Source organism: Somniosus microcephalus, chromosome 3 (assembly GCF_052327205.1).
Source record: "Somniosus microcephalus isolate GS21.2 chromosome 3, FLI_Smic_1.0, whole genome shotgun sequence".
Taxonomy (NCBI): Eukaryota; Metazoa; Chordata; class Chondrichthyes; order Squaliformes; family Somniosidae; genus Somniosus; species Somniosus microcephalus.
In genome coordinates, this window is record NC_140989.1 from 353,675,119 (window position 1) to 353,698,771 (window position 23,653).

A 23,653-nucleotide genomic window follows, 5' to 3' on the forward strand; every position below is an offset into this window, starting at 1 on the left:
AATAGGCCGTACGTTCTTGCGCCCATTAACTTTAGCAATACCGATGCCTTTTTCTCCTCGGCTATTTCGTTTGCCTCGCAATATACCTCGACTCTTTCCACATACGTGGTCCAGTCTTCTATTGCATTATCGAAGGCAGTGATATTGCCAGTCTTTGGCATCTTGAAAATCTAAGATGGCGTCTCCCGCGCTTTTCCTTCGTCCCCGATGGATCAAAATGGCGCCTCCCGCGCTTTTCCTTCTTCCCCGCTGAGTTAAGATGGCGCCTCCCGTGCTTTCCCGCCGCTGCCGCTGCTGTCAACGCCGCTTTCCGCGGTATTTTTATTTTTAACCGTTCCCGTCGTGGAGCGGACCCTCTGGGACACTTCCCTCCCTCTTAGATCCGAACGCTGCCCGGCTGCGAAGCACCGGCCGCGCCCTGTGTGCTCCACCCTCTCTCTCTCTCTTTGCTTCCCGACTCGCTGCCCGGCCCCATTGCAGAGCCACCCGATCGAGCTCTAGCCCGCCGCAGCCCAGGAAGGATCAGTGCACTACCTGCCACCAGCCCGATTAGCTGGGAAACCACAGACTGGGGAACCAAGCCTGGCTCTTGACAGTCTCTTCTGCAAGTTTTCAATCCGATGATTTGGAGGGCGGTTGCCCACGTTCGACGCCCGTTTCTCGAGTTTCTTTGGGTTACATTTTTTTTCTTTCTTCTGGCTTCGACCTTCAATAACGTCGTCTGAGGTGCTGCCGAGTTGCAGGTAAGTTCGTTTCTTATTCGTCGCCAGTATTAAATCCGTGTGTTAATGGAGACACGGAATGCAGGAGTTGGTTTAATAAGTCTTTACTGAATGGAGACAATCTGGAAACTGAAACTACAGAAGCCTGCTAGAGCCTTTTATACAGGGGTGGTCACTGCCGGTACTGCAGTCTGAGACCAGTTATTCCCTTAAAGGGACATACACAACAATCACGTTGCTGTTTGTGGGAGTTTGCTGTGCGCAATTGGGCTGCCGCGTTTTCTGTATTAAAACAGTGACAACACTTCAAAAAATACTTAATTGGCTGTAAAGCGCTTTGGGACACCCTGAGGTCGTGAAAGGCGCTCTGTAAATGCAAGTCTTGCTTTTTAGAGCTGTGTCTTAATTAGCAGTTAACGACAGTGGTTTCAGACTGATAGGCTGGCACGGGTCGAGCATGTCAAGTTAAATTTAAGCAAATCTTTCCTTAGATTACAAAAGCTGTGTTTTCCTTTTTTTGAATGTGTTTTAAATATCTTGAACACTTTCCCTCTTTTTCCACTGCAAAAAGCCGTTGCGCTGAAGCTGCTGTCGGCTCGGAAGGTTCTAAAGCCTCAAACGCAGCTCCAATCATCCAGGTGGCTTCGACACAACCGAGCCGTTGGCATGGCAAATGAAATCAAATAAAGAGCTCCCACTGTATCTTGGAAAGCACGCTTTCCAATTCCTCAACCCCCCCAACCCTAAACTTAGAATCTGTTTTTAAAAAAATGCATTGAATGTTCTGAGGAAAACAGGAAGTTCAAATCTGGTATTATTTTTGGACCTGGTTCAGAAAGGCTGCAGCAGTTCTCAGCAGATCATTATACCTCTAATTGCTGCCTGCATCCCATTAATACCAGTGCCTCAGTAACTCCACTGCAGTTTATTCCAGGTAATGGGAAGCTAAGCATCTGAGCTGCTCCATTCACAGCCGCTTACAGCTCCTGGGCCTGGCCAAAGTGGCCATCGACTGGTCCAGGCAGCGGGTGGTCGAGGGGGTTGTTCGGCCCGACTGCCTGCCTCTCTTCCGCGGCCACGTTCGCGCCCGGGTGGCCCTGGAGATGGAGCACGCGGTGTTCGCCGGCATGCTCGAGGCCTTCTGCGACCGGTGGGCACCGCGGGGACCGGAGCACATCATCACCCCCGGCAACCAAATTTTAATTTAATTTGTTATAAAATTCTAACAGACTAGATGCAGGAAGGATGTTCCCGATGGCGGGGGAGTCCAGAACCAGGGGTCACTGTCTAAAGATAAGGGGTAAGCCATTTAGGACAGAGATGAGGAGGAATTTCTTCACCCAGAGAATGGTGAACCTGTGGAATTCTCTACCACAGAAGGCAGTTCAGGACAACTTATTAAATATATTCAAGAAGGAGTTAGATATATTTCTTAAGGCTAAAGGGATCAAGGGATATGGGGGGAAGGCAGGGACAGGGTACTGAATTTGGATGATCCGCCATGATCGCATTAAATGGCGGAACAGGCTCGAGGGGCCGAATGGTCTACTCCTGCTCCTATCTTCTATGTTTCCATGTTAAGTTTGCTTTAAAGTTTTTTTTTGTTAATTTAAAGTTTATTGTTTGCACAAAAAGAGTACACCCGCTTACAGGAGGGCCACAGGAATCAGCTTACCTCGTGTATTTGCATCAACAAGACTTATTATGTGACGGGCCAGTGGGTGGGCGAGTTAAGACTGCATTACCCTGGATGGCTGTTTACATTGGTAAAATTCCAGTGTAAACTGGCCCAGAACCCGCAGTTAAATGGGTTTGCTTTTTTTGCTTAAATGCTGGTTTTATATTGGCTGCCTCCATCAGCAAGGTTTGCATTGCGAACTTTAGTGCAGGGATGAATGTACACAGCGTTTACTCAGCAGCGAGTCCGGAGCTTAAACAAGGCTTGTGTATCAGTTAAAAAGTTCACAGTTGAGGTCAAAAGGTTATTCAACATCTCCTGTCTTGTGTTCACTTGTCATGTGCTTGCTTCAGTTCTGCACAAATGTAATTATATATCTGAAAAATAATATTGTGAGTTTATGGTTTCCTTCCTCTTCCTTTTATGCGACAATGTTACAGGGAATTTGTCACTTACATTACGACTTTGAGGCTACAATATATCTTACCCTTAATTTCTTAAAGGGGAAGGAAGGTCCAGGGAGTGCCTTGCGTACAAAGTAATGGCTCATGGAAACATAGAAGATAGGAGCAGGAGTAGGCCATTCGGCCCCTCGAGCCTGCTCCGCCATTCAATGCGGTCATGGCTGATCATCCAAATTCAGTACCCTGTCCCTGCCTTCTCTCCATATCCCTTGATTCCTTTAGCCTTAAGAAATATATCCAACTCCTTCTTGAATATATTTAATGAATTGGCCTCAACTGCCTTCTGTGGTAGAGAATTCCACAGGTTCACCACTCTCTGGGTGAAGAAATTCCTCCTCATTTCTCTCCTAAATGGTTTACCCCTTATCCTTAGACTGTGACCCCTGGTTCTGGACTCCCCGACCATCGAGAACATCCTTCCTGCATCTAGCCTGTCCAGTCCTGTCAGAATTTTATAAGTTTCAATGAGATCCCCTCTCATTCTTCTAAACTCCAGTGAGTACAAGCCCAATCGACCCAATCTCTCCTCATACACCATTCCTGCCATCCCAGGTATCAGCCTGGTGAATCTTCGCTGAACTCCCTCCATGGCAAGAACATCCTTCCTCAGATAAGGCGACCAAATCTGCACACAATACTCAAGATGTGGTCTCACCAAGTGATACGCTTATCAATTACTTCATAAAAGGTGGTGAGTCGAAGAAGAGATGATGAGTCGAAAGAAGAGATGAATAAGGCTTTTATTAGCTAAGAAGAGACCATGCTTCTTCGTGAGTGACTGAACAAGTCTGAACGAAACCCACACAGTGGTGGGTGGAGTCAGCTGAGGCATGCCTCCATACACAGCGCCACCCAGAGGTGGCAATATACAATACAGTGGTTTACCACATTCACCCCTTGTTTAATGTGAAGTCCGGCGGGGTGAAGGGTACTACAAGTTAAGTCTATCAGGAGGCCTTGTCTGACGTCCTGATCGTCGTGGTGGCGGCGGTGGTGTTGCAGCATCCGACGTCGGGTCTGGTGTCTGGGTGGTTGGCGAAGATTCCTGGGGCTTTGGCATGCCGTCTGCAGGGGTTGGGTTGGGAGGGGTGGTGGGGGATAACAGTGGTAAGGGGGATAACGGTGGTAAGGGGGATAACGGTGGTAATTCAGGGGTACCCGAGGGTGCGAGATCTCGTATGGAGACCGTGTCCTCCCGCCCGTCTGGGTATGTCACCCAGGCATACTGGGGGTTGGCGTGTAGGAGGTGCACCCGCTCGACCAGGGGGTCCGTTTTATGCGTCCTCACGTGCCTCCGCAGTAGGACGGGCCCAGGAGAAGTCAACCATGCCGGTAGCGAGGTTCCCGATGTAGACTTCCGGGGGAAAACGAACATTTTCTCATGAGGGGTCGCATTAGTGGCAGTACAAAGCAGTGACCGAATGGAGTGAAGCGCTGCAGGGAGGACCTCCTGCCAGCGGGAGGTCGGAAGGCCCTTAGATTTTAGTGCTAAGAGGACTGCCTTCCAAACCGTCGCGTTCTCCCTTTCCACCTGGCCGTTCCCCCGGGGGTTGTAACTGGTGGTCCTGCTCGTGGCGATACCTCTTGTTAGCAGGTACTGCCGAAGTTCGTCGCTCATGAACGATGAGCCCCTGTCGCTATGTATATAGCTGGGGAACCCGAACAGAGCGAAGATGTCATTCAGACACTTGATGACCGTGGTACTGGTCATGTCTGGGCAAGGGATGGCAAAGGGGAAACGGGAGTACTCATCAACTATGTTGAGGAAGTACACATTGCGGTCAGCGGAGGGGAGGGGCCCTTTAAAATCGACGCTCAGGCGTTCGAAGGGGCGGGTGGCCTTGATCAGGCTTGCTCTGTCCGGCCTATAGAAGTGCGGTTTGCACTCGGCGCAGATTTGGCAGCTCTTGGTCATGGTCCTGACCTCCTCGATGGAGTAGGGCAGGTTACGGGATTTGATAAAATGGAAAAACCTGGTGACCCCCGGGTGGCAGAGGTCATTGTGGAGGGACTGCAGCCTATCACTCTGCGCGTTGGCGCATGTACCACGTGATAGGGCATCTGGGGGCTCATTGAGTTTCCCTGGCCGATACAAGATATCATAATTGTAGGTGGAGAGTTCGATTCTCCACCTCAAGATCTTGTCGTTCTTGATTTTACCCCTCTGCTTATTATTAAACATAAAAGCTACTGAACGCTGGTCAGTGAGCAGGGTAAATCGTTTCCCGGCCAGGTAATGCCTCCAGTGACGCACCGCTTCGACAATAGCCTGGGCCTCCTTTTCGACGGAGGAGTGTCTCGTCTCGGGGCCCTGGAGGGTCCTTGAGAAAAAGGCCACGGGTCTGCCCGCCTGGTTAAGGGTCGCGGCTAGGGCGAAGTCGGAGGCATCGCTCTCCACTTGGAAGGGGATGGATTCATCCACCGCGTGCATTGTGGCCTTCGCGATATCGTTCTTGATAAGAGTGAAGGCTGCACACGCCTCTGGTGTCAGGGGGAAGGAGGTGGCTTTGATGAGGGGCCTGGCTTTGTCTGCATAGAGGGGCACCCACTGGGCGTAGTAGGAGAAAAACCCCAGGCATCTCTTCAGTGCTTTTTGGCAGTGGGGAAGGGGTAGCTCCATTAGGGGGCGCATTCTGTCGGGGTCGGGCCCGATGACTCCGTTCTCCACCACGCAGCCGAGGATGGCCAGGCGCTTGGTGTGAAACATACATTTTTCCTTATTGTACGTTAGGTTCAGCCGTTGGGCCGTACGGAGGAAATTTGCTAGATTAACGTCGTGGTCCTGCTGGTCGTGGCCGCAGATGGTGACGTTATCCAAATAGGGGAAGGTTGCCCGCAGCGCGTTCTGGTCAACCATTCGGTCCATCTCCCTTTGGAAGACCGAAACCCCGTTGGTGACGCCGAAGGGGACCCTAAGGAAGTGGTAGAGGCGGCCGTTTGCCTCGAAGGCAGTATACTGGCGGTCCTCATGGCGGATGGGCAGCTGGTGGTACGCTGACTTAAGGTCGATGGTGGAGAATACTTTGTATTGCGCAATCTGATTGACCATATCAGATATGCGAGGGAGGGGGTACGCGTCCAGCTGGGTGTACCGGTTTATGGTTTGGCTGTAGTCGATTACCATGCGGCGTTTTGCAGTGGTTTTAACGACTACACCCTGGGCTCGCCAGGGGCTAGTGCTACCTTCGATAATGCCCTCCTTCAAGAGCCGCTCCACCTCAGAGCTGATAAAAGCTCTGTCCCCGGCACTGTACCGCCTGCTTTTGGTAGCGATGGGTTTACAGTCGCGGGTGAGGTTAGCGAACAGGGGAGGGGGGGGGACTTTTAATGTGGAAAGGCTGCAGGTGGTTTGCAGCGGGCGATTTAAAAGTTGTTGGTTGCAGACTGTGAGTGGGGGGAGGGGTCCACCGTATGCTAGTGTGACACTCTTAAGGTGGCACTGAAAATCCAACCCTAGCAGGACGGCAGCGCAAAGACGGGGCAGGACTAGCAGTTTAAATTTTTGATATTCAGTGCCCCCTACTGACAGGGTCACCACACAGTAGCCGCTGATGTCCATTGACTGGGACTTGGACGCCATAGAAATGCGATGGTGCGTTGGCAGAATCGTGAGGGAGTGGCTACGTACCGTGTCGGGGTGGACGAAACTCTCTGTGCTCCCGCTGTCGATCAGGCAACTGGTGGCGCGGCCGTTTACCGCGATATCCATCATGGAGCTGGATAGATGGTGAGGGTGGCCTTGATCCAGCGTCACGGAGGCCAGTATGTGGCTTAGTGAGTCACTATAGTCATCCGCCGAGACGGTGGTCGGTTCCGGTGACGAAATGGCGGTTGAGTGCGTTGGATACGATGGCGGCGGATGCCATGCGGCCGGGGGTACACAAAATGGCGGATAGGATGGCTGCTCCCACGGCCCGCACGTTGCGCTGCTGGCTGGCTTCCCCTTGCAGGCGTTAGCGTAATGGCCTTTCTTCCCGCAGCCCGAGCAGGTAGCTGTCTTAGCTGGGCAGTGCGCTCTGGGATGTTTTAACTGGCCACAGAAATAGCATTTTTGGGCCTGGTTACTGGGCATCGAAGCAGTTCTTACCGGAGGCTGCTGTCTCGGTTGGGTCGCTGCAGCGGTTGGTGCCGGGGGCGGCGGTCCCGTGTCCCACGGTTTCGATTGCCATGTCTCGGCGCCGTTACGGGGGTATGCCTCGAGGTTTCGGTGGGCCTCCTCTAACGAGAGCGCAAGGGCAATGGCCGTCTTCAGGTCGGGTTCCTTGCTTTCTAGCAGTCTCTGCCGGGTGTGGTCTGACTGGAGGCCCCTGACGAAGGCATCACAGGCGAGTCCCTGCGCGTGCTCCACAGCCGTTACCGCTTTACAATCGCAGTCTCTGCAGAGTGCCAGTAGCGCCCGTGCAAATGCCCCTACCGATTCTCCCGGTTGCTGCCTGCGGGATCCCAAGAGGTGTCGGGCGTAAATTGTGTTCACTGGGCGCGTATATTGCCCTTTTAGTAGCTCGAGGGCCGCCACGTACGTATTAGAGTCCCGGATTAGCATATATACTTGATGGCTCACCTGGGCGGTCAAAATTTTCAGTTTGTGATCCTCCTCTGTAACCTGTGAGATTGCGAGGAAGGATTCAAAGCAGCTCAGCCAGTGTTCAAACTTGGCTGATGCACCCACATCTTGAGGCTCGAGGTCCAGGCGTGGTGGTCTGAGGGCTCTCAGCAATGTCTGCTGTATCCGTTGCTGTTGTTGCTCCTCAGGTGTCGCCATTTAACTTTTAGCTAATAAAATTGATACGCTTATCAATTACTTCATAAAAGGTGGTGAGTCGAAGAAGAGATGATGAGTCGAAAGAAGAGATGAATAAGGCTTTTATTAGCTAAGAAGAGACCATGCTTCTTCGTGAGTGACTGAACAAGTCTGAACGAAACCCACACAGTGGTGGGTGGAGTCAGCTGAGGCATGCCTCCATACACAGCGCCACCCAGAGGTGGCAATATACAATACAGTGGTTTACCACACCAAGGCCCTGTACAACTGCAGCAAGACATCCTTGCTCCTGTACTCAAACCCTCTTGCTACGAAGGCCAACATACCATTTGCCTTCTTAATGACCTGCTGCACCTGCATGCTTACCTTCAGCGACTAGTGCACAAGGACACCCAGGTCTCGTTGCACTTCCCCTTCTCCCAATCTATTGCCATTCAGATAATAATCTGTCTTCCTGTTTTTGACACCAAAGTGGATAACCTCGCATTTTACATAGAATTACATGGAATGTACAGCACAGAAACAGGCCATTCGGCTGGTGTTTATGCTCCACAGGAGCCTCCTCCCACCCTTCTTCACCTCACCCTATCGGCATATCCTTCTATTCCTTTCTCCCTCATGTACTTATCTAGCTTCCCTTTAAATGCATCTATGCTAATCACCTCATCTACTCCTTGTGATAGCGAGTTCCACATTCTAACCACTCACTGGGTGAGTGGCTGTACATGGACCATGTACAGCAGGCACCTCAAAGCACTGGAGAGGTACCACCAACGCTGCCTCCGCAAGATCCTGCAAATCCATCGGCGGGATAGGCACACCAACGTCAGTGTTCTCGCTCAGGCCAACATCCCCAGCATCGAAGCTCTGACCACGCTCGATCAGCTCCGATGGACGGGTCACATTGTCCGCATGCCCGATACGAGACTCCCAAAACAAGCGCTCTACTCGGAGCTCCGACATGGCAAGAGAGCCCCAGGTGGGCAGAGGATACGCTTCAAGACACCCTCACAGCCTCCTTGAAAAAGTGCAACATCCCCACAGACACCTGGGAATCCCTGGCCCAAGACCGCACAAAGTGGAGTAGAGGCATCCGGGAAGGCACCGAACATCTTGGGCTGGATTTTCATTCAGCAGTCGGGAAGGAGGCGGGACTACAACTTTCATGTTTTAGTCCCGCCTACATCGACGTCCGGCCAATCCACGCGATTTTCCCTTGATTGACCTTGTTGATTCCGCCCAGCGGGCTCAGCAGGCCAATTAAGGGCCACCCGGCAACAGGTGACGTCACAGACTGAAATTTCATCTGTCAAGACGTCTTGACCGATGAAATATCAGTGTTTCACAGCTGTTTGAAGCTGTCAAACACTGACAGTCTGACTTCTAACCTGAGTCCTTCTACGCAGATTCAATTAGAACTCTCACCGGCAATGAAAGCTGAAGGCTGTCACTTTTGACAGATCGCAGCCATTCTGCTTTCAGTACCGACTGAGTGATGGACTCTCGAAACCTAGAGGAAGAAAGGCTGTTAAGGTAAGTACAGGTAATTTAAACTTCTTTACACGCTTTGGACACACCAAACACACTTACCTTTGCACTCATGCACCCATCACTCACCTGTACACCGACATCGTGACCCCTCCAAGTCCTTCAACCTGACGACCCACCTGCTCTAACCTGGCGTGGTTTGGAGCCGTCGGGAATCCATATGACACCCCTCAAAATAGGGATTAGGCTAAAAACTGCCTGTTAACTACCTGTTAACAGGCAGTTAATTGGCACTAATCCCTTCCCGCCTCGGGTCGGCGGGTCCCAGTGCGGGGCGGGTACCTGCCTCCTTTGAAACTTACGTGGAGGCGGGTTTTGGGCGGGATGGTTTCGGGACCCCCGAATTCGGGATTTTAGCCCCCCGCACGCCTAAAAGCCCGCCTCACGGCACACTGAAAATCGAGGTCCTTGAGTCTCTTCGCTGGGAGCAAGCGGAAGCCAAGCGCAAACAGCGGAGGGAGCACACATCAACCCAAGCACCCCACCCACCCACCCACTCAACCACCGTCTGCCCCACCTGTGACAGAGACTGTAGATCCCGCATTGGACTCATCAGTCACCTGAGAACTCATTTTTAGTGTGGAAGCAAGTCATCCTCGGTTCCGAGGGACTGCTTAAGAAGAGAAGAAGGCTCACTGGGTAAAGAAGTTTCTCCTGAATTCCCTATTGGATTTATTAGTGTCTATCTTATATTTATGGGCCCTAGTTTTGGACTCTCCACAAGTGGAAACATTTTCTCCATGTCTACTCTATCAAACCCTTTCATAAACTTAAAGACCTCTGTCAGGACACCCCTCAGTCTTCTCTTTACTAGAGAAAAGAGCCCCAGCCTGTTCAGTCTTTCCTATTAAAAAAAACCTTAAAATATATTTAAAAATCTTGCATTCACAAGAATTTCCTGATTACAAAACCTTAACTTCCTCTCGTTGTGTTTTTGTCACACATTTGTGCCAATTTTGTCCATTATAAATTCCTGTGTCCACATTTATAATAAAAACTGTCTAACTGGTCATGCAGTAATTATACCATCCCACCAGTGGTGGCACTGTAGCAGCTCAGTTTTATATCCCCAGTTCCTCAGCCTCTCCTGGGGAGAAACTCTTACACTCCCAACAACTCAACTTCTCTGCTTCCCAAATTGCCCTAAGTTTACTACAGTATTTGATTATAAATAATAATATAACATCAAATATTATAGAAAGCTAACAATAGAATGTATGACATTAAAATGAGGACTGAATTTCCTTCGCAAGGCCTGGTCCCATTATACTCCGCCGTCTAACTTCGCTTCACCTGTAGACTACGCCTACTCTTGACTTCCTGTCTGTAATGCACAAGAGTGTGACTAGTATAATAAAAATATTGTTGGAATTTTTTTTAAGTCAGATTTCCATGCTCTGGAATTCCCTCCCTAAACTTCTCTGCCTCTCTATCTCCCTCTCTTCCTTTAGGCCCCTTCTTAAAAACCCACCTCTTTGACTTAGACATCACAGATGTAAAATAATTGGCAAAGGAACTGGAGGGGAAATGAGGAGGAATTTTTCACACGGAGGGTTGTTGAGATCTGGAACGCACTACCTGAAAGGGTGGTGAAAGCAGATTTCATAGGAAATTTGAAAAGGCAATTGGACATGTACTTGAAGAGGACTAACTTGCTGGGTCGGGGAGTCCAGAACCAGGGGTCACAGTCTAAGGATAAGGGGTAAGCCTTATTTAGGACAGAGATGAGGAGGAATTTCTTCACCTAGAGAGTGGTGAACCTGTGGAATTCTCTACCACAGAAGGCAGTTGAGGCCAATTCATTAAACATATTCAAGAAGGAGTTGGATATATTTCTTAAGGCTAAAGGGATCAAGGGATATGGGGAGAAGGCGGGGACAGGGTACTGAATTTGGATGATCAGCCATGAGGGGCCGAATGGCCTACTCCTGCTCCTATCTTCTATGTTTCTATGTTATGAAAAAGTGCTGGGGTGTGGCACTAAATTGGACAGCTCTTTCAAAAAGCTGGCACAGGAACAACGGGCCGAATGATCTCCATCTGTGCTGTAAGATTCTATGATTCTATGTGACCCCTGTCAATATTGACACACTCCCAGAGATCCCCTTGTTTAACTTGCTGAAGACAGGGTCAATCGCCTAAAGGCAAACAATGCTACCAGTGGAGAAAACATTTACAGTATACTTAGAACTGAAATAACACGTTCACGGGTCAACAAATGCAGAAATGTGATGACCGGCGGTACTCTGATACTGGCATGGGACTCTATATAGTCCACGGACCCGAGTTTGAAAATTGAACCATTAAACGTTCCTTCTTCTTTAAGGAGAACTTCAAACCAAAATAAAAAGCACAACACAGTCATAGTTTCTCAATCACTGTGAGTATCCTGTAAATTCAGTGTTTGGTGAATGTCTTAATGCAGTGTGTACAAAAGCCTGCACATTAAACCACCTTTTATTAAATGAATGTGAGGGATTTCATAACTCATCAATGTCAAGTGCTCCCTGGTGGTTTAACACATTGCATTGTACAAGTTTACTGCTAATGTGTTGAAGTCAGCTCTTCCATTTTATTCTGTAAAATTTTACATGGTGAATAAGCTTTACTTTTAAAAGACAGCATCAAGGAACAGCACGGTCTGAGGGCTGTATGTCTGCACAAGGCCACAGACTACAAGGCTGGGTCACCTCACTCCTGCAAGCAACTGGGATTGATTTCTATTATTAACTATCTTCCACTTGCTGTATTCTGCTGAAGAAATAATCCTGCTGTCCTCGGGAGACTCTGTTTGCTGTAGTTTCCGTCATGAGCAAGGATGCCTTGCTACAGTTGTACAGGGCCTTGGTGAGACCACATCTTGAGTATTGTGTGCAGTTTTGGTCGCCTTATCTGAGGAAGGATGTTCTTGCCATGGAGGGAGTGCAGCGAAGATTCACCAGACTGATACCTGGGATGGCAGGAATGACGTATGAGGAGAGATTGGATCGATTGGGCTTGTACTCACTGGAGTTTAGAAGAATGAGAGGGGATCTCATTGAAACTTATAAAATTCTAACAGGACTAGACAGACTAGATGCAGGAAGGATGTTCCCGATGGCGGGGGAGTCCAGAACCAGGGATCACAGTCTAAGGATAAGGGGTAAGCCATTTAGGACAGAGATGAGGAGGAATTTCTTCACCCAGAGAGTGGTGAACCTGTGGAATTCTCTACCATAGAAGGCAGTTGAGGCCAATTCATTAAATGTATTCAAGAAGGAGTTAGATATATTTCTTAAGGCTAAAGGGATCAAGGGGTATGGGGAGAAAGCAGGGACAGGGTACTGAATTTGGGTGATCAGCCATGATCTCATTAAATGGCAGAACAGGCTCGAGGGGCCAAATGGCCTACTCCTGCTCCTATCTTCTATGTTTCTATGAATTTGGAGACTCTGGGCTAGAAATTGGGTGGTTTATCGCCACCTGTTAACGCTATAATTGGGCAAAAAAATGGCGGTCGCTGCTCTTCCGCCAGCTGGTGGTGGGTCCTGCTGCGGCCAAAATTTTGGGGTAGCCGGCAGTGCTGTGGAAAGCAGCAATCTCAAAAGTCATTGAAATTAAGCAGATCATGATGTCAGTGAGTGTGCAACGCTCACTCGACGCCCGATCTGCTAGATTGGACTTCGCCACTCCACTTATTGACATGCCTTAACTACAACAAGCTGAGCAAGCGTTGACAATCTGGAAGGAGGCTCCAGCAGCTGTATTTAAAGGGATCATCAGCCATCAGTTGCACTTGACATGTTTGTTCAGTTTGACTGGCTCGGTGCAACTTCCTGCAACTCCAGCAGCTTTATTTTCTTTCAAGGTTCTAAGGTAACAGGGAATGTTGGTGCAAGTGGAGAACGCTTTTATTATCATTTCAAGTCTTCTGCTCACAACACTTGCTCACAGTCATGGGGGATCTACTGGCAGTCCCCCTCGCACTTGAGTATCTTCGGCAGAGGGAGTGAAGGCAGTGAAGAAGACGAGAAGATGCACACAGAGGGAGGAGGAGAGCCTGGAGGGCTCTCAACAGGAGGCCTTACCCACCTAGGTTCTTCCAAGAGCACTTCTCTTATATCTATTTAAGCGAGGAGCAGTGTATTAGGAGGCTACGCTTCACCAAGGAGGTGGTCACAGAACTCTTGTCACCTCCTGCAACCAGACCTGCAGCTTGAGAGCTGGGCAAACACGGCACTCCCAGTGGCAGTCAAGGTCACTGTGGCCCTCAATTTCTTCACCAGCAGATCCTTCCAGTTTGCAGCAGGAGAAATAGCTAACATCTCACAGTTCGCCGTCCATTGCTGCATCCTGGAGGTCACTGAGGCTCTCTACACCACGAGAAGGGATTACATTGTCTTCTGTCTGAGCAGAAAGAAGCAGGATGAGCACACATGTGGCTTTCCCAGGATAGCGGGCTTCCCCATGGTGCAGGGCGCCATTGACTGCACATACGTGGATTTGCGGGCACGAATTTTGCGTGCTACCTAGACCATTTTGAGGTAGCACAGTTTACATGGCCCGTTTCATGGCTATATCCAATTTCTAGGCTTCTGTAAATTAAAACCACGAGTCCCGCCCCACCTCCAACTCATTGGCTGACACAGTGGCGTCAATATTCACTCCGTAAAATCCCAGCCACTACTGCAGTTTGTAGCTGGCCATTCCATGCACGATCTTTCATCAACTTCTCAGAGACCGAACTGAGAATAAAGGATGTTGCAAGCCAAAGAAAAAAATGTCCACAGCATCTCCCACAAGGCAAGCCAGAAGAAGCATTGGTGCTACCGAGAGAGGCAGGACACTCTCCTAACCAGGACGAAAGACCTCAGTGTGGGAAACATGAAAGAAGGGAGAATAACTCAGCAAATTTACAGCACAGAAACAGGCCATTCAGCCTAACTGGTCTTTGCCGGTGTTTATGCTCCACACGAGCCTCCTCCTACCTTACTCCACTTAACCCTATCAGCAGACCCTTCTATTCCTTCCTCCATCATGTACTTATCGAGCTTCCCTTTAAATTCATCTATGCTGTTCGCCACAACTACTCAATTCAATTCAATTTTATTTGCCATATGTAACCAGTACAATTACAATGGAATGCTTACTCCCCGTAGGGACGCGTCAGCTATTCATACAGCGCCGCGTTCAGAAAGTCAATACAATGGCTTCCAGTGGCAGTGGGAGCACAATGTCCCTCAGCCACTCCGTCCTCGTCACCGCAGCCTCCTCCTCACTGTTGCCGGCTCCAAGTGGTGGCCTGCTTTCCCGCTCCCGATCCGACCTCTGGCCGCCATGCCCGGCTCCCCTCCTCCCAGTCAGACTGAGAGCTTCCCGCCATGGAGCTGCCGGCCGACGTGCTGCAGCGGGACGTCGTGGCTGCTGCTGCTGCTCGTTGCGCTGCGCTGCCTCCGCCCGACTCGCCGAACACAACGTCGGGATGTGAATGCTCCGGTCGCCACGGCCTCCTCCTCACCATCGCCGGCTCCACGGTCCGACGGCCCGGGGCCTGCTATTCCTTGTGATAGCAAGCTGAAACATTCTAACCACTCTCTGGGTAAAGAAGTTTCTCCTGAATTCCTTACTGGATTTATTAGTAACTGTCTTATATTTATGACCTTTAAGCTGTGTGGTCGGGCAGTGCTCGAGGGGTCCTGCGCAGCACTCCAGGGGTCCCGCGCAATGCTCGAGGGGTCCCGTGCATTGCTCGAGGGGTCCCGCGCAGCACTCCAGGGGTCCCGTGCAATGCTCGAGGGGTCCCGTGCAATGCTCCAGGGGTCCCGCGCAGTGCTCCAGGGGTCCTGTGCAATGCTCAAGGGGCCCCACGCAGCACTCCAGGGGTCCCGCGCAGTCGACTTTCTGGCTTTTAAATAGAAAAACCACGCATGCATGGTATTTTGAATGGGCCACAAAAAAATTACAGGGTCCGTTGTTTATGACCCCTACTTTTGGTCTTCTCCACAAGTGGAAACTCTTAGGCAGTCCCTCGGAACCGAGGATGACTTGCTTCCACATTAAAAATGAGTTCTCAGGTGACTGATGAGTCCAATGCGGGACCTACAGTCTCTGTCACAGGTGGGGCAGACGGTGGTTAAAGGGGCGGGTGGGTGGGGTGCTTGGGTTGACGTGCGCTCCTTGCGCTGTTTGCGCTTGGCTTCCGCTTGCTCCCGGCGAAGAGACTCGAGGTGTTCGGCGCCTTCTCGGATGCTTCTCCTCCACTTTGTGCGGTCTTGGGCCAGGGATCCCCAGGTGTTGGTGGGGATGTTGCACTTTTTCAAGGAGGCTTTGAGGGTGTCCTTGAAGCGTTTCCTCTGCCCACCTGGGGCTCTCTTGCTGTGTCGGAGCTCCGAGTAGAGCGCTTGTTTTGGGAGTCTCGTATCGGGCATGCAAAACATCTTCTCTATGTCTACCCTATCGAACCCCTTCATAATTTTAAAGGCCTCTATTAGGTCACCCCTCAGCCTTCCCTTTTTCTAGATATAAGAAATGTCATGAATCTTATCATTCATGAAGAGATGACTCGTGAAGTAACACTGGGCGGCCAGCTGGTGGCACCGTCCAAGGAGTATAAATACTCGGGCGTGGGCCCAGCTTGCTCAGGATGTTTCTGTAACCAGGAACTAGTGATGTAACTAGAATCTCATGGTTTTGAAACAGTTGATTAAAGTCTTGTTTTATACTCAAACCAAGTGCTCATTAGGTGTGAAATGCCATCTTTTGTCTCCACTAGTCCTATCACCATCTCATCTCGTTTTGAATACCTCTTAATGTCTCTTCATTTCTCTTTTGTTCTCTCCCAGCCTGGCCTCTTAATCTATTTCATTCCCTGTGCCTCTTTAGTCTTGATAAAGGGTTTTGACCCGAAACATCGACTCTAATTTCTCTCCACGGATGTTGCCTGGCCTGCTGAGTTTTTTCCAGTATTTTCTGTTGTTATTTCAATCTTGTCCGTACCTGCCAGCCTCACGTGGACACTTCCCAAGGCGGGTCACTGACTATCCCCTAGCTGATGTTCCACTCCCGAGCTCAGAGCTGCTGAGTCCAATTATAGCCCCTCTGCTGCCAGCCTGACTGAGATCAGCCAACTCAGGGCAGACCCAGAAATCCAGCCTGATACCTTCTGATTTGCAGGACTGAGTTTTGCCAACTAAGCCATCAGGAGCTGGGATTTTTGCCGAGGCCGTTGAATGTTTAGGAGGTCACTCCTTCACTCAGTTCAAGATCATTTCACTTTGAGTGCCTGCCAATTTTGATAACAGAACGGCACAATAAAGATTTATTTTAAGAGCCGAACATGCAATTATTGTTAAAAATAAAAAGCAATTCCCAATAATATTCAATAAACACAGTGTAGTCGACCAGTGGTTAACAACAGTGAATTGTGGTACTCATTTCCTGCTCATTTTCTTAATGTTATTTGCATGGACTCATTTAATTTAGATTGAATTTGAATTAAATAACACCACGTAAATTATGCAGATGGGTTTTATTCAAATTCAAGCCAAATTTAGAAAGCTGCTGCTGTACCAACCTGTCATATTCCTGAATGGATCCCACTTTATTCTAGCTATCCTGATGGAAACGATTTGGAATCTCCCACAACATTGACATTGTTGGGAGTCCGGGAGAGTGAAGCTCGTGTCAAGACCCGTGCCCTCTGAATTTCGCACTCCCCCTTTCCTTTTTTTACTGCCCCCGTCGGAAGGGGGGGGGGGTGACAGGATGAGCCACTTGATTTTCCATGCCTCCGATTTCTGCTCGAGGGGAATCGAGAAAAGCTATGTCCCAGACATTGCCGGAACTGCAGGGCTGGCCTGCTTCATGTTAGATAGCGGTATCGACAGCGAGAGTATGGCGCGCCTGCCATCAACGGCATTCTGGCGATGGAAAAATGCCCCCTGTACCTGTACACTCAACCCCTGCGCTGTAATCTGAGTTCAGCAAGCAAATCCTCCTGTACGAATTGAGTAGAGCTGCACCACTTACGCTGCTGGCTGGCTCCATAATTGTAGTATTAATTTAGGTCTTGAAAACAAATTCCGCGTACATACATTAATTACATGCACATGTCAAATAAGCACAAAATTTGCAGACTTTGTTTTTCACTGAACAGCGTTCTGGTAGCAGACAGGATGCGGTTGGTGGTACAGGAGAATGCAGGCAGTTCCAGGGAGGGTTCGATTTGTGATTTGTGCCCGCATTCTTCTGAATTGGCACCACGATGGGACCATGAGGTCTAGTCTGTGCCCGTGCCGTTTCAGGAGGATTCCAGTGTACGGCGCTGGACTAGTAACTCGGAGGTTATGAGTTTGGGTTCATTCCATGGCAAGTTGTGAAACTGAAGTCTGGTCATTTGTGGGCGAGCACCGGAAAAAACAAATGACCACGAAAGATGCCAGGTTGTTGTACAAACTCAGCCGGTTCGCTGATGTCCTCCAGGGTAGGGAGCCTGCCAGGTCGAGCCTACACTTGACTCTAGTCCGCACCACGTGGCTGACTCTCCTAGGAGGCCATTCATTTGTACAAATGAGAGCTTTGAAGACCCGCCACCAACCTTCTGAAAGGAACTAGGGTTGGGTAAAAATGTTGATTTAAATTTGTGTTCCCACATCCCGAGAACAAATTAAGAAAAAAGCTGTCTCTTTTTTTTATTATTCTCAGGATGTGGGTGATGCTAACGTGGCCACATTTATTGCCCATCCCTAGTTTCCCTGAGGAGGCCTTCCTCTCTTCTTCTTAGGCAGTCCCTCGGAACCGAGGATGACTTGCTTCCACATTAACAATGAGTTCTCAGGTGACTGATGAGTCCAATGTGGGACCTACAGTCTCTGTCACAGGTGGGGCAGACGGTGGTTGAAGGGGCGGGTGGGTGGGGTGCTTGGGTTGACGTGCGCTTCTTGCGCTGCCTGCGCTTGGCTTCCGCTTACTCCCGGCGAAGAGACTCCAGGTGTTCGGCGCCTTCCCGGATGCTTCTCCTCCACTTTGTGCGGTCTTGGGCCAGGGATTCCCAGGTGTCGGTGGGGATGGTACACTTTTTCAAGGAGGCTTTGAGGGTGTCCTTGAAGTGTTTCCTCTGCCCACCTGGGGCTCTCTTGCCGTGCCGGAGCTCCGAGTAGAGCGCTTGTTTTGGGAGTCTCGTATCGGGCATGTGGACAATGTGACCCGTCCATCGGAGTTGATTGAGCGTGGTCAGAGCTTCAATGCTGGGGATGTTGGCCTGAGCAAGAACACTGACGTTGGTGCGCCTATCCTGCCAATGGATTGGCAGGATCTTGCGGAGGCAGCGTTGGTGGTACCTCTCTACCACCAACGCAGGCCTTCCTCTAAGAAGGCGTTGGTGGGCCTTCTCTTTAGTAGTGATTGTTTGTGCAAATGTGTGTCTTGCTAGACCACTGCAGAGGCTATTAACAGTCAATTACATAATGTGGGACTGAACACAATCATATCCATGCTATCTAAAGTGGCATATACAGATTTTTTTTTTAATTGCTCCTTCATGTTGGTGCCCCATCTGACAATTTGACTTGCTTTCATTAATGGATAACGGGGTTTGGATTCAAATGGCCTTCGCTAAAACAAAGAATCATTGCGTGCAAACAGAGGGAAAAGGAAAAGTCAAGTAGGGGCATTTGGATCAACCTGCTTCAATCGGTGTCTTGCTCTCCATGTGTACAGTGCTTTGACCACTTGTACCCCCTCCCTAAAAATGTATTGAATACCATCGCTCTGACGCCCATGAATTGCAGGTCCACCTCTCTTCCACCGCCAGGCATCTTGGAAATTCATGCAAGGCGTTGGACTGAATTTGTATTTTGTTGGGCTCATTAAATTTCATCTCTTTACACCTATCCTGCTGCCTTTCCCACCAACTAGTGGATGTGTCAGACAGTTGAAAAGTAATCACAGTCAGCACATGCTCTAAGGTGCACCACAGGCAGGACATTGCTATGTTTTGAATCAGAACGTTTGCACCATCTTGAGTCTTATCCAGTTACTTCACAGGCAGGTTTAACCCATTGGAGGCTGAAATATGTGTTTTTTCCCCTAACTGTCTTCCCCTTTTTCTCCCCAACTCACCTGAAAGCAGCGACGTTTTGCTGGGTTTGGTTGACTGGCACAGGCGACTGTAGCCATTCCTTGCATGAACTTGGGCAATGTGTTGGCAGTCATCGAGGTCATCACAGCTGAACCTGACCCTCTCCTTTCTCAACTCCAACACACAGATATACGCGTTCGCGCACACGCACACACGCTTTCCAAGACCCGTCATTGGATAGCTATCATGAACAGAAGCCTCCCTACCCCAAGGGAACTGTGGCCAATTGTAGCATGCCAGTTGTTGCCCGATTCACAGAATCACAGAATCACAACAGTGCAGATAGAGGCCATTTCGGCCCATCGAGCCTGCACCAACACATATCCCACCCGATCCCCATAACCCCACGTATTTAATCCCCCTAACACTAAGGGTCAATTTATCATAGCCAATCAACCTAACCCGCACATCTTTTGGACTGTGGGAGGAAACCGGAGCACCCGGAGGAAACCCACGCAAACACGGGGAGAATGTGCAAACTCCACACAGACAGTCACCCGAGGCCGGATTCGAACCCGGGTCCCTGGCGCTGTGAGGCAACAGTGCTAACCACTATGCCACCGTGCTGCCACGGTGAGCTCTGCAAACGCCAATCAGACCAGGAGTTAAACCTGGGCTCATCTGGTCAGTAAGTATTAGTGCTACGCTGGGCGGTGCCTTTATTCACTAGGCCACTAGGGGAGCTGGTGCAATGACATTGTTTGGGCAGAAAATCAAATCTATCAATACCAATGCAGAGCGGGGGCATTATGTGCGGTCTGCCGTGAAGAGATCTAGGATGAGGTTTGGTGCCAGTGACTCCACACGTGATGAATTCCTGATCTCAAGCACAACATCAGGAGGAGGGATTGAGCAGAGGCCTAGTGTCAGAGGACGGAGTTAAGAGGAAAGGATAGAGAAACTTGGGGGGTCATTTTCACCTTCACCACTTTGGGTGGTAAACAGACAGATCAGATATTGTTTTTGGTGGTGTTGGTTGAGCGAGAAATGTTGGCCAGAACACCAGGAAAACTCCCTGGTCTTCTTCGAATAGTGCCTTAAAAAACCCATAAAAAAGATCTTTAATATCTACCTGAACACACAGATGGGGACTCTCGGTCCAACATCTCATTAGAAATGAGGGTTTGTTTCAGTAAGGCGTGTAAAGAGCTGGCAGGCTCAGGATGCCTGGGATTCCCTGAAGCTGCCACTAATCTAAGGGTCAATACCAATGAATATCTGTTCATATCTGCATCAACATCCTGGGGGTCACCATTGACCAGAAACTTAACTGGACCAGCCACATAAATACTGTGGCAACAAGGGCAGGTCAGAGGCTAGGTATTGTGCGGCGAGTGTCTCACCTCTTGACTGCCCAAAGCCTTTCCACCATCTACAAGGCACAAGTAAGGAGTGTGATGGAATTCTCTCCACTTGCCTGGATGAGTGCAGCTCCAACAACACTCAAGAGGCTCAACACCATCCAGGACAAAGCAGCCCGCTTGATTGGCACCCCATCCACCACCTTAAACATTCACTCCCTCCACCAATGGCATACCGTGTCTGCAGTGTGTACCATCTACAAGATGCACTGCAGCAACTCGCCAAGGCTTCTTCGGCAACACCTCCCAAACCCGCGACCTCTTCCACAAGGACAGCAGGCGTATGGGAACACCACCACCTCCAAGTTCCCCTCCAAATCACACATCATCCTTACTTAGAAGTATATCGCCGATCCTTCATCGTCGCTGGGTCAAAATCCTGGAACTCCCTCCCTAACAGCACTGTGGGAGTACCTTCACCACACGGACTGCAGAGGTTCAAGAAGGTGGCTCACCACCACCTTCTCAAGGGCAACTAGGGATGGGCAATAAATGCTGGCCTTGCCAGCGACGCCCACAACTCATAAAAGAATGTCAGAACCATTTTATAATAGTCACCATCAAAAATATGCAAAGATGTAAAAAGAAACATGTAAGCGCAGAAACATGAAAGCTGCAGACAATATTAAATACTCAGTGCCATTCAAGAGGGCAGTTCTCACGCTAAGCTAGGCCCTACACGCTGGAGTTCCCTCCCTAAACTTCGCCGCCTCTCCAACTCGCTCTCTCCTTCTTTAAGACCCTCCTTAAAAACCTCATCTTTGACCAAGCTTTCAGTCAGCCATCCTAATATCTCCTTTTTTGGCTCGGTGCCAATTTTTGACTGATTAAGCTTCTGTGAAGTGCCGTGGGACATTTTGCTTCATTAAAGGCGCTATATAAATGTATGTTGTTGTTGTTGTAAGCGAACTTCCAAGTCAATTTATATGGAGCACTTTTAACTAAGAGAAGCTGAGAATTCTGAGTTATCATGTGAAAGGGATAGAGAGTACAGGACCAAGTGTACAGGAGGCTGTGGGCAATGTCATAATGTGCTTATGATTTGTATTAGCAATTAACCTCCACAACAGCAGATGCTCTTTACAAATTTACTTCCCACTATGCTTTGCTGAGTGACATTTGGGTAGAACATTTGGAGAAGCATTTGGAAAGAGTCCCCAAAGCAAGCACCCAAGCTGTTTATAATAGATTGCAGAAACCGTAACCAGACGGAACTCAGAAGATCATTATTCCAGGAAATACATGCGCTGATTCAATTGTTACAACCAGTGTGAGTAAGGCCCTGTTCCTTACAAGGCCATCATCATGAAGGGGGTCGGGTCGTGAATCGGGACATAGAAAACACAGGGAAAAAAAATAGAAAAATAGGAGCAGGAGTAGACCATTCGGCCCTTCGAGCCTGCTCTGCCATTCAACACGATCATGGCTGATCCTCTATCTCAATACCATATTCCCGTTCTCTCCCCATACCCCTTGATGCCTTGTGTCTAGAAATCTATCTATCTCCTTCTTAAATATGTTCAGTGACTTGGCCTCCACAGCCTTCTGTGATGTCCTGCTGCAGGTGTCCCTGAACCCCGGGGCTTCCGAGCGACCCAGCATAGAGTCATTGGAGGTACATCTGGTCAGACTAGGAAAACTCCCCTGGCCAGTGGTGAATGTGGGGACTCCTTGAGAATCCACGGTGGAATCAAGGTCACTTTTAAAGCGACCTCCTTTTATAAGGGAGCCACAGAGGGCAGCTACAAGTTCCTTTGTCCTGGGCACCAGCGCTTGACATTCTGGCTTCTCTTATATGGCGGGCACCACATGGTGCGGACACCCGCTATTTGGACCCGCTAATCTCACCATGATCCCAGAAAGTTTGACGGGGTCAGCGGTGGATGTTCCCAGCAGGCACAATCCCAGCGTAAATACCAGGATCACCGGTCCATAGATTTTCAGGATGAATGTCTCTCAGACTGGCTGTACTGAACAAAGCACGCGGATAACCTATTCTAGCAGCTAATGATCCCAGAACACCGTGCTCCCTGTTATATTCATTATGAAGTTATACCATTACTACATTATTATATTACAGTCCTAAGCTGATGCTAAGTGCTTTTCATGGGACTGTAGAAAAGAACAGAGGGAGAGGCACCTTCTGACCATCTTGCATGCTCCCTAGCAACTGATTGCACAGTCGAATCAGTAGAGGGCTGGGATCAGGGCTCCTGCCCATCTTCCTTCCCAGCTATGATATGCAGCATGGCGATGAAGGGAAGAAAACCTATCTGAGAAGCGTTTTCTAAAGGGGCAAACCTTTCGCACAGGGCAGTAGTGCACCAATGGGCTGCACCAAGGACTGGCACAAAGAGCACAGGTTCTTCCTCCCGCAACCCCCGCAAGAACTGCCAACATGGGAAGTCCTGATCTCAGCTGCCACAGTCTCGATGGTGGCAACCCCATCCGAGGCACTTCTCTCCGAGAGACGGAGAGCAGAATTGAATGACTATGTGAACATGGTTCGCAGGTGGTGACACTGGCGGAATCCTGGTGCCCAGCCTACTGACTGAGAAATGGTCCATAATGTGATGGAGAAAGAAACGTACAAAAATGGGGCAGGCAAGCAATGCATTTTCTTAAATTAGCTTTTTAGAGACACTTCACGAGTCCTGAGAACAGGGGATTGTTTTCTAGAATATTTCTCTCGTAAACAAGAAAGAACTGAGCATTAAGTGTGGAACGGCTTCACTTCAATTGAAAGTAACTCGTCCAACATTCTAATTGTACCATAAAATCTTAATAGTGATTAGAATTGTTAAGTGTCTCATATATAGCCATGGATTTAAATGTCAATAAAGTTTTTTTTCAAATCCTTTCAACCCTTGCTTAAAGATTCCTTTTGTAAGCTTTATTTATCTCAATTAGTTTTTTTTCAACTTTCTCCCTATTATTCCCCCCTTTGTGCCAGCTTGCCACAACAAGTAGCACTTTCATCTTTTAATCAGAAGGTTATGAT

At 49.3% G+C, this 23,653-nt stretch overlaps 1 protein-coding gene across 1 annotated transcript in view; it reads left to right on the forward strand.

Moving 5' to 3' along the window:
• The window catches only part of LOC147122352 (uncharacterized), a 304,503-nt gene that overhangs the window by 276,848 nt on the left and 4,002 nt on the right, over nt 1-23,653 (forward strand). The gene's annotated exons all lie outside the window — the stretch shown is intronic.